We start from the raw sequence: 11,209 nt of genomic DNA, 5'->3' as shown, positions 1-11,209 counted from the left end.
AGGGTTTGGGGTACACTGTAAAATGAAGGTATGCTATGCAAATGAGGACCTGGAGGTTGTGTAAATTCTTTGTTTCTATCTGTGTCATTCATTGTCATGCTCAGCATGGCTTTCCTAAACACGTTGTACTGGATAGGTTGATGCAGATTGATAATTGCATATTGTACTTGTAGATAGCGAACATTGCACCTTTAGTTTAGGCAAAGTCTGTCACGGTCCTGGGTCTCCTGACTCAGCGTTTTTAGTTCTTTGTGATGTTTGTATTATTGTACTTGTGTGAGTTATTCTATGGTTTCTAGTTTCGATCCCTTGCCCTTCATGTTTCTCTGTGTCCCCTCTGTTCTGTGTAAGTCTGTGTCTGCATGTTTGAGTTCCCCTCTGTGTCTCTCGGTTCTTAGAGTCCTCTGCCTTATGGTTTATGTCTCTGTGTTTCTTAGTTGCTGTCTCCACTGTGTCAAGTTCGCGTCTCTGTGTGACCCTTCCTGTTTTACTTTGAAGGTCCGTGTCTTATGTGAATGTGTCCTGCTTTGCTTGTCTCGTCAGTCCTGATTTCTCCCAGGTGTTCCCTCCTTCTGTGTCTCATTCCCCTCGTTACTCCCCAGTGTATTTAAACCCTGTGTTTCTCTGAGTCAGTGTCGTGTTGTCCCTCATGCTGTGTGTTTCTACCTGTAGTGCCCTGTGTGTTTTGTTAGTCTTCCCAGTTTAGATTTTGTAGAGTTTTTGTGTTCAGCAATAAAAGCTGCCCTTTTGAGTTCAATCCTGTCTCCAGTGAGTTTGCGTTTGGCTCCAATCCCTGCCTGCCACACAGCCGAAACATGACAAAGTCAGCATATGGGGGTTGTGCCACATTCCTCGATTTCCCCACATCATGTCGATGTTATACTTTTTGCATATGTGAGTATGAGAGACTTGCCTAGAAATTTCAGTGATGTCACTTTTGTCATCAGAGGGTGTACACAAGGATCTGTGCAGATGTCCACGTTGTGACGACAAAATCACTAGGCTGCAAGGGCCCCATATGCTGGAAAACTACAATGGAAACATTTGAAGTTGCACTGTGTAAAGAGATGCACTACAGGCTTTTTTTTTTTTTTTTTTTTACTTTAACTCTGCAACTCCTCAAACTCAGAGATAGACTACTCAGCTAAAACAGAATGGAACATTGATTTTAGAATACATTTGGTTCAATTTCAATCAAAGACAGGGGTACCACACTGATCAGGTAGAAGGCATGCTGAGGTTGGTCAGCTGTGACAAAAGATGTTTGGTCATAGGCCAGAAGCTCTGATAGATTCATCACCTGGGCAAATTCAGCCAACTGATTGACTGATGACCCTGCACTAGCATTAGTCATGCTATCTGCCATCCGATACAAGGTCTATGTCAAGCTCAGTTTGCAACATATTCTGGATGAAACACATTGGCAATATCCCTGCATTTAATAGCAGGAGTCTGGCCCCATCATCATCAAACCTTTCATGTCTACCTCCTTCAGCAGAAGAATGGAACTGTTGTGGCTTAGCTCAGCTTTTCTCTTCCCATATTCAGATTTGAACCAGAACATCATATTTGCTGTATAATGCTTCCAGAAATAAATATAATACTCCAACATTACAGTTAACTTGTTTTTACAAGAAACACAGGGGAAAAAACAACTCACCGTAACTCCCTCAATCAATACCTACCGATCAATAATTCAGTCGGTGAATGGTCTCTTTAAAAGTATAAGGAAACTGAACATTATATAGTCAAACACCCATAGTGCTGTAGCAGTAGCAACCAAGACTTGTTTCTCTGGGTAGACCAGTACTGAGATTTCAGGGCCTAATTTTTGTAGGATTTCTAATTCTGTGTTGTGTTGTGTATATGAAGAAAGACACACTTCTTCATCTGACAACTTTATTTGCCACTCACACCAATTTCAATTGAATCACAACAACAGTTTAAGACACTTTGTTTGTTTGTTAATTTATTTTGATCATGTAAACAATATACAAAGTTCATTTAGCAAAAAAAGAAGAGAAAAAATGCTATACACAATAAAGCTAATACATTTCAATATTGCTTCAACTGTTCTGATTCCGTTACGTATTGAAAGAGAGTGGGAAGAAGTACACACTTATTTAATCCCACCTCTTTGCCATAAGTTATCAGTCAATATTTAATCAGCCTCCATACTGATATAATCTGCAGTAATAATGACAAACATATTTCTGATATAATATATACATCACATCATAAAATGTCCTAAAAATTTCCCTTTTTTTTATAACTCATGAAGATCATATCTTTATAACTCTTTTTGACCTGCTTTATGTTTGGACATTGCTTCAATTCCATACTCAAACGGTTAAACAGCTTCACTCCACGCACAAAAACACAAAAGCTTTTTCTGGTCATACATACATTCACAGCTTTGAAGTTACAAAAACCCCTTAAATTATAACTTCTTTCTTCCTAAGTTTCTCATCTATTATTACCCCAAGAAATTGATTTTTACTGACTCTTTCAATATCAACACCATTTATTTGAATCTTTGCGTTTGTTCTTAAACCATAATTTCAGTTTTATTCAAATTTAATGATATTTTGCTTTTATCAAGCCAGAACTTCACTTTACTTATTTCATTAGTCATCTCATCCAATAAATGCTGCAGATCATCACCAGAGCAGAAGATGTTTGTATCATCAGCAAAGAGTACCATTTTTAATACTTTGGACACTTTACAAATGTCATTGATGTATAAGTTAAAGCATTTTGGGGACAAAAATGATCCCTGGGATATACCACAAGCAATGTCCATACATAAGGGGCAACAACCATTTAATTTCACAAACTGCTTCCTGTCACTTAAATAACTCGGAACTCAATTTAAAACCACCCCTCTGACACATAACGTTCCAGTTTTCTTATTAATATATCATGATCTATAGTGTCAAATGCCTTTCTCAAGTCTATGAATAACCCAGCCACATTTTGATATTTGTGTATGGAATTTGATGTATTCTATTGAATCTAATAGTGCCAATGATGTTGATCTGATTGATCTGAACCCATATTGACTCTCAGTGAGTAGTTTATGTTTATCTATAAACAATTTTTCAAGAATTTTTGAGAATTGAGGTAGTAAAGAGACAGACTTGTAGTTTGTGAAATGGTGTTTGTTGCCAGATATGTACGGAGGTATAATTTTGGATTTTTTCTTTCTGTCTGGAAATCGACCAGTTTGAAATGATAAATTACAGATGTATGCAAATGTTTTAAAATAGCCTCAATGACTTTTCTAACCACTATCATATCAATATCAATACAATCCAAAGATTTCTGATTTTTACATCTTTTTTTTTTTTTTGACAATTTCAAATACCTCATTTTCATCAACGGCTGTGAGAACCATCGAATAAGGATTTCTGTCTATCAGAGTATCCAGTTTTCACTCTGCTTACCATGGGTCAGTGATATATATGAAAAACATTCCCAGTAGCTTTTATTAAACGTAATGCAGTGCATTACTCAATCACACAAATCTGACAACACAAAGCAGCTCAATAAAAATGTAAGCGATCGTCACAGCCCAGTGATTCTACTGTAGAAACATATTCAGGTGGAAATAGAGGCTACAGCACTGTAAACCGGACTGCTCATCTGTGGAGTTGTTACCTGTTGAATTTCAGGCTCTGACTGCTGGGCTGTGGTTGGCATTCACTCAGCTTTATCATCAATCTGGGTTCTTGGCTAACTTTGTGCTTGCATGCTGTCTGTGCAGATGCTTGCCAAGAGCTTAAGTTGTGTTAACAGTTTTATGCAATTGTTTCTGTCCTAGTTATAGATTGTATTTCTTGGTTAACTCTAAGTTATATTTTTGGAAACATTTGTGGACGTGCATGTTAGTCATTGTGTCTATAAAGATAAAGTATATAGCTTAAAAAGTTTTGAATGAATTTTGATAAAACCTTCATGTTAACAATCCACTGAGATCGGATCAGGCAAGAAACCATGATTTGTATCCTGTTTGGACCTTTTAGAAAATTAGTTTAGCCTTTAAACCTTCGGTAAGGTTCAGGCACTTACAAGGATTGGAAGTTACAGCTCTTTCTTAGTAATGCCCTAATCTGTTGTTTCATAGTGACAAACCCAACATCTTCCTGTAGCAGCTGTTTATTTGGCAATCTTGCCGCAACAAATCCTAAAGTAGAGAGAGAGTAAAGGCAATAAAAACATCTAAACTGTATGAGCATACCATTTGTAATGAGCCTGGCAGCTATGACATCAATTAAAACCCATTAAAATATTTACAAGATTTCACTAAAAAGCAGACCCCTGAGGAAATAAGAAGTAATGCTAGATGTTACTGAATTTGTTCTCAGTGACACTGCAGTTGCATCATTTCAGAAAAATATGTTTAAAACACAGAACATTTAACATGCCATGTTATTATACCAAAACATCTAAAAAAAACAAACATCAATTCACCCTCAACATTGGACCCCTGCTAAGACAGCAGACAGTCTATGAATGCAGCAGGGAGGATTAAAAAAAACTAATAGAAAAAGAGTAGCAGTTGTAGAGCCATCAGAAAGTGAAACAATAATCAGATACCACAAAGTGTTTTAATTCACATCCTGTGGCACACTGGCACAAAGAGCCAGAGAGAGAGAGCAGGTCTGAGGAAAATCTTTACTTCTGCTAACAGAGACAGAAATAAAACACATAGATATGGCGAGAACAATACAGGGAGTGTAATTAGTTTGATTCCCTTATCACAAGATTTTAAATCCTTCTTAATTTTAAAGATATTTTTTGATACAGAGATTCAAAGCATGAGAACACAGCTTGTGGAGGAATCTCAAGCTGCATGGGTCACTTGGAGGTCAGTTTAATGAAAAACTTAATTTACAGTAGGCTAGTTCACTAGATCAGCTGAAATCAGGAAACTGCTGCACAAAAAATTGACTGTTTTACAAATAAAACCATGAAGTGTTCTGGCAGCAACAGCAAAAGAAGGATACTGATAAAATACTATACTTACAAAATAAATTACTGTTTATTTTACTTTTGCTGTAAAAAGGCCAGTAAAAATCTGACTCCTATTATTGTACATGCTGAGTCTGTTTATTTACTGGGTTGTGGTTTGTTATACATTTGTAGGGGGGTGGCATGAATATGCTTTTTCTGTTAAGAACTGAATAAATGTGAAAGCAAATTCAAAGCCAGACAGAAGAAGCAGGGTTTTTTAATGTTTATTGTTTGTTAAATGTTGCAGAAGTGGGAAGTGGAGGTCAGGTGAAAAAATTAGTGCTGAGTTGAGCTCTCTGAGTAGAGCAGGTGGTTATGGAACAAAAAGATGGACATGCTGGGCGCAGCTGCGGTGGTGTGAAGCTGGGCTCAGTCATTGTGGCAGATGCCCAATGAACGACCACTTTAGCTAAATATAACAGAGTTTAGAGCAAAGAACGAATTTATATTTACTACAACAGATTAAATGATTTAAGGGCATGTACCGAGATGACGTGATAGAGGAAGCTACTAGGCATAGGGTAAGATGCACAAAACCCTGTTATTTTGGGGTCGCTGTAGCTCTGGCATCTTCCTAACTTATGGATGCTCTTTGTTTTTATTCTAGATATAGACTATGACACTAATTTTGGTCCCCTAAACCTTTTGTTGTTTATAAAGTCTCAGGGTGTAAAATCTTGTGGTGATCTGGCTGTGGGGATTTGGGCCTTTGCAGAAAAGCTGCAGGACGATGCATCACCCCACACCTGATAGTCATTTGAGCTAGGGCTGTTTGATATGACCAAAATCTCATATCCCTGTATAAGACATTACTCATCCTGATAACGATATATATCCCAAAATAGTGCATTTTCTGTAAATTCTGTGAATCTCGGGCAACTCGATTTATGTGAATAGTTTTTTCCTAGGCGTTGTGTACCTGGAATCGAGTGTTTTGACCAATGCATGAAACTATATTTTTTTAGATATAAGTTGTAACAGCCGCCATTTTCTTTGTGAGTATTAATTACATAGTCTAAGGTTTATTTTGAGCACTGGACGGCTCTTTTTTTGCTGTAAACTCTGTAAACATCTGTAAACTCTCTCAATACTGTTTCACGTGATTCTTGCGTAGGTGGTTGAAGAGGTTTGCCGTGTTTAAATCCGTGGTGGGCACTGATTTGCAGCATAATTAGCATATTACAGTTTTCTGGTCCTTGTCAGACTTTTCATAACCAAACCATGTCCATGCTACAGAGGTAGCCCCTCGTTTAGGGATAAGGTCCTCAATTTGTTTTGACTGGTCCTTCTGTTTGGAGCTACCTGGTTCTGCCTCATCTTCACTGGCTATGCTGGTATTCTCTGTGACCCGATAAAAAAATATTGCCGTAAACAGTGTATTTGGGAAAACCACAAACAACCGACAGGATACAATTTGAAATGATAGATGTTTTCATTTCATCATCCGATATATTTCATCATATCGCACAGCCCCAATTTGAGCTCATGAGTAAGGTTATCACTTGTTGTGTTAACCATGCCAATCATGCTAGCATGCATGTTTGGGGCACTTTGTCTTGTAGGGTTTTCTGTTGTCTAAGCATTTCTTGTTAGCCTGCTTAGTCTTAGAGTAGTTCTATGCACCATTGATTTGATGCTGTGGTTTTGTTTCTAATAAGACCAGTAACTGCTGCCGATTAAGATATTCAGGAATCTGATCAGAAGTCCAAATTCTGTAAATATGCTAAAAGGGAAGCAAAAGGACATACATTTGTCACAAGTTAAAGATTTTTGCAATTTTTCTGTCGCTTGTTAGTAGTTTGAGAAAGTTTACAGACAAGTCAGTGCCTTCCACGCAAACTATAGGTGACCATAGCTACCTGCCAGTGAGCAAAGCAATCACAAGGAGTTTTTCAGTGAAGAATCAAATAATTCCAGCAATTGCCAGCAACTACTTGGCAACCAGTCAATAACGATTGGTGGTTACCAGAGGTTACCAGAGGCAATACTGATGTGGCATTAAAGATGTTCCCTGCTTTCCAGTCCTGTGTGTGAAGTTGTAGATGTGTTTTCTAACTTGATGTTACCTGTATCAAAATTCATGTGGAATCTTTGAGAGCTAAGCGACACCTAAAGAGGGCAAAAACAGTTTCAATTCCCAGTGACATGAGGCAGAAAGCAAGCAGGCATTTGAGCAGAAAAAAGAAAGAAAGATGAAAGGAAAAGAAACAACAATAAGAAAAGTTTTTCAGTGTAGTGATCTCCTAATGAAGCAGCCTCACTAATTACACACTTGAGTGCTTTGAAATATGCACGTAAGCTGCACATGTATGAATGCTGCTGTGTTAGAAATGAGTGTGAACCTGTTTGCTGCAAAGTGACTGGAGGCAAAATAAATCATATTAAAACACATTATTGTTTTAGTTTGTTTTTTTTTTTAAACGGGGGCGGGGGGTGCTTTTAAAATAAACTACTGCCAGATGTGTGGGAAAGGAATCGTACTTTCTTGAAAAACATAGTCTTGCAATTCAATTTCAAATTTAATGTAAACTATGTTATGCAATTGCTTGCTTTAAATGCAGACTTGAATTATCTTTGATGGAGCACAGTAAGTGGAAGATATCATATTTCAGAGAAGCAGATGCTACTGAGTACAAAAGATTAGCCGATCAGCAGGAAAAAAGGGGGAGTGGTGATAAAGGTAAGGACAGAAAAACAAAGAATGAGACAGACAGGTAGGCACAGTGAGATATAGAGGGGGTCTCTATTCTTCAGCCAAATCTGCTAGCTTTTGAAGACCAGCCAAACACTCTGTTTACATGACTGCCTTTGCTGGCCAGAGCACACACACAAAATCACAGACAGGTACACACATTTGCCCTTCATACGTTAGAGTATTGTGGATGCTGCAGAATATACTGTAAGAACAAACACTTAAATATTTGTCTTGAAAATGAGTCTGCTTCATATACAAAGTGCAATGAAATATGGAAACTGCATTTCAAGCACGAAAAGGGGGCTATTCAATAGAATAGAATAAATTAGAATAGAATAGAATAGCTCTTTATGGTCATTGTACATATACAATGAAATTATGGGTGCTCGACACCAACTGTGCAGGAATAAAATATAAATGGTAAGATAGCAGGAATAAATAACAAACAGGAGAAATAAATACAAACTAGATGAATATATATGAAAACAAGAGAAAGGCACACACTGGAGAACAAGGTGCTTGAAAGTAGTGCAAAGGTCTGAATAGAGTACATATGTGAGTGGCCTTAGATTGGTGAGGTGGGTGGGCAGGGATGGTCCAAATAGCCCAGGGGAAGAAGCTGTTTCTGGGTCTGGAGGTGTAGGACCTGATCGACCTGAGGCACTGACCAGAGGGCTGCGGGTCAAACAGGTAATGGGTGGGATGCAAGGGGTTACCTGTGATACCCCTGGTTTTCCTTAGACAAGAGGATCTGGGGATGGCCTCCGGGCTGGCAGCCAATGATTTTTTTGGGCGGTGATAATTTCCCTCAGCCTTCCTGTCCTCAGTTGTGGCCCCTGTGTACCAAATACCCAGGCAGTACTAGAGCACATTCTCCACTGAGGAGTGGTAGAAGGCCAGCAACAGCTTCTGGTCCAGGTTATTCTTCCTGAGTACAAGGAGGAAGTGCAGCCGCTGCTGGGCCTTCTTTAAAAGGGTGTTGTGGGTCCAGGGGAGATCAGCAGAGATTTTTGTGCCCAGAAACCTGAAGATAGAGACATATTCCATCCATTCTCCATTTATAATGAGTGGAGAGTGGACCTGTCTGTGCCTCCTGAAGTCCATTGTGAGTTGTTTTGTTTTAAGGATGTTCAGCTTAAGGTTATTTTCTGAGCACCAGCGGGACAAAGTCTTTACCTCCCCCCTGTACACTGTCTCATCTCCATCAGACACAACCATGGTGGCGTGATCGGCGTATTTGACGATGACGTTGCCTGGGTGGGTTGGTGTATAGTAAGAGGTGTGCAGGGCATAGGGGGCTGAGAACGCAGCCCTGAGGGGATCTGGTGCTGACTGGAGAGGGGCTGAGTCATTCTGAGGTTCATTCTGAATTAAACTTAACAATAATTGGATTTCATGTTTGTTGAATGATAATTACAAAAGTGATGCAGAAATGGGAATTCCCTTCCCGGTGTTATTTCATCTCAGATAAAAGTTACTGGCTCCCCAAGATGTTAAAGAATACTGCCAAAATTGACTCTTTTGTGACGATCAAACACAACAAGAAAGGCGTGAAAAGATGCATTTTATTATATTGTAAGATCTGACCAACCGTGGAAATTCAGAAGAAAAAAAAAAAAGCACTCTTTGATTCATAACTCAAAAAAGACTGGTTGAAATGGGCTATTTTATTTGCCATGACTGCTCAAATAACCAGAGCAAAACACTGTTAAATTTTAATGGGATGTTCTGGACTGCACAGTGAAAAGCTGATTTCCTCTCCTTTCCTCTTCAAAGAAGAGGAGACTTTTCTTCTTCAATAGACATTGATTATTCCACTACGCAGATGAGGCCATGTATGACAACCATCCAAGGATAGATGAAGTTGAAATAATGCCAGAGTGTGGTCATGCTGCTTTTTATGTAATCAGTTCTTCCCTTAGCTTGGTGATCTCATGTTGATATCATGTATGATGGGTGTGGGTGGGGAGTTACTATCTGCAACAGGATCAGGAATAAGTGGACATCTGTGAAACCCTATTGCTCAGCAACCATTCTGTAACAGCTCCCTCTCATCTTCATCTGAATTGTGTTCTTTGTCATCTTGCCGAGAGCCTTCCCCTCCTCCGCGTCCTCTAGGATATCACCTTCTGCTGCACGGACATTGTGGAGGACGCACCACGCTTGGACCACTTTAGGGGCAAAGAGAGCCTGAATCTCAGACGCTGTCAGGATGATGATTGCCGGCAGAGATGCCAAAGATGTGTTTATTGACGCTCTTCATCTTGGCATGGTGTTCGTTGCAGCATTCTTCAGCTTGGCCTGCAAAAATGCTATGAGATCATTCATTTTATCTTTTAAAGGCGACCCATTTACAGCTTACCATGAGTCCTGGGGATGTGTATATCTTTTTTCTTTTTTTTTCTCTATAGAGATTTCTTACCTCCCACAGGCTGACAGTAGGGGTAGTGACTGAAAAAAGGATGCCTTCTCATTCCCCAGAAAAAATAAGCATCCGGTGGATACCAGCCCTTTTTTCCAAAAGGAGACCTGCAAACGACAAGCCTAAATTGGGAAAGCAAATTCACAAAAAGCACCTCTGGCATCATATTTCAGTAGTACAGAAAGGGTCACATAGTATTTCTTGCGCTAGGAAGAATCTGTTGTGACTTTAGTCTGTGGAACTAGCAAAGGAACACAATGCTCGGTGGCCAGCAATGTGAGCAAAGCCTATCCCACATCCCCCCTTGCCTGATAACTAAATCTATTCTCGAGGGATTGTCGTCACTTCCTCCAGCATCCTGCCAACTGTGGCTCTTGGCATAGCTAAGATATCAGCCGTTGCTCCCGACAAAAAGATTTACATGCAAGTCAGTTAACAGTGGCCATCACCTCATTTTTTTGGCTTCACCAATGGGGCTTTTGACAAGCCAACATCTGGTCTATGCTGTCAGTGCAATTTCTTGTCAGGCTTAGGCTTAGTCCTAAGCAAAAGCAAAGGAAGGACAAACATGCTATTTATCTTTGCTTGCATCTTGATATGAGATGCATGTGTTCCTTAATATTAAAGTCATTTTTTATAAGGTTGATTACTGTACACACTTGTTACACACACAAACAAATACAGTGGAATACTCTTTTTTTAATAGTGAGATCTAATAGTGTCCCCTGGAACCATGCTCCGCTTATCAAAGGAGCAAAGTCATATCCATCTAGGACAGGGTAGCCAACTGTCCCCTTTTAGCCGGGACATCCTGTATAATGAACACAATTGGTTTGTCCCTTGTTCTACCTTAAATGTCCCATATAGTGACCATGACCTGCAATGCAACTTTCTGACCAACAGATGGCACTCTTACAAATATCAAATCAGATTTTACTGCAATTGTATCAGAGTGTTTGTGTCCAGTCACATCCGTCAGTGATGGCCCATCACGCACACAAGATGTGAGGCGTAAAATGTGATTCGTGAAATGAAGGTGCCGTTTGGTCTACGTATCATAATAAACTGGGTAATTG

At 39.3% G+C, this 11,209-nt stretch overlaps 1 long non-coding RNA gene across 1 annotated transcript in view; it reads right to left on the bottom strand.

Annotated features, from left to right (window-relative positions):
- Positions 1–8,810: 8,810 nt before the first annotated feature.
- The window catches only part of LOC120720052, a 35,804-nt gene continuing 33,405 nt past the window's right edge, over positions 8,811–11,209 (bottom strand). Inside the window, exons 2-3 of the long non-coding RNA XR_005692780.1 lie at positions 10,134–10,240; positions 8,811–10,012 (exon numbers count right to left, since the gene is read on the bottom strand). This is a non-coding gene — a long non-coding RNA (uncharacterized LOC120720052). The remainder of the gene's footprint in view (positions 10,013–10,133; positions 10,241–11,209) is intronic.

The sequence above is a fragment of the Simochromis diagramma genome, unplaced genomic scaffold (genome assembly GCF_900408965.1).
Source record: "Simochromis diagramma unplaced genomic scaffold, fSimDia1.1 OVJJ01000344.1, whole genome shotgun sequence".
NCBI lineage: Eukaryota > Metazoa > Chordata > Actinopteri > Cichliformes > Cichlidae > Simochromis > Simochromis diagramma.
The sequence above is the reverse complement of the archived record's forward strand: the minus strand, read 5'-3'. Positions and strand labels throughout refer to the sequence as shown.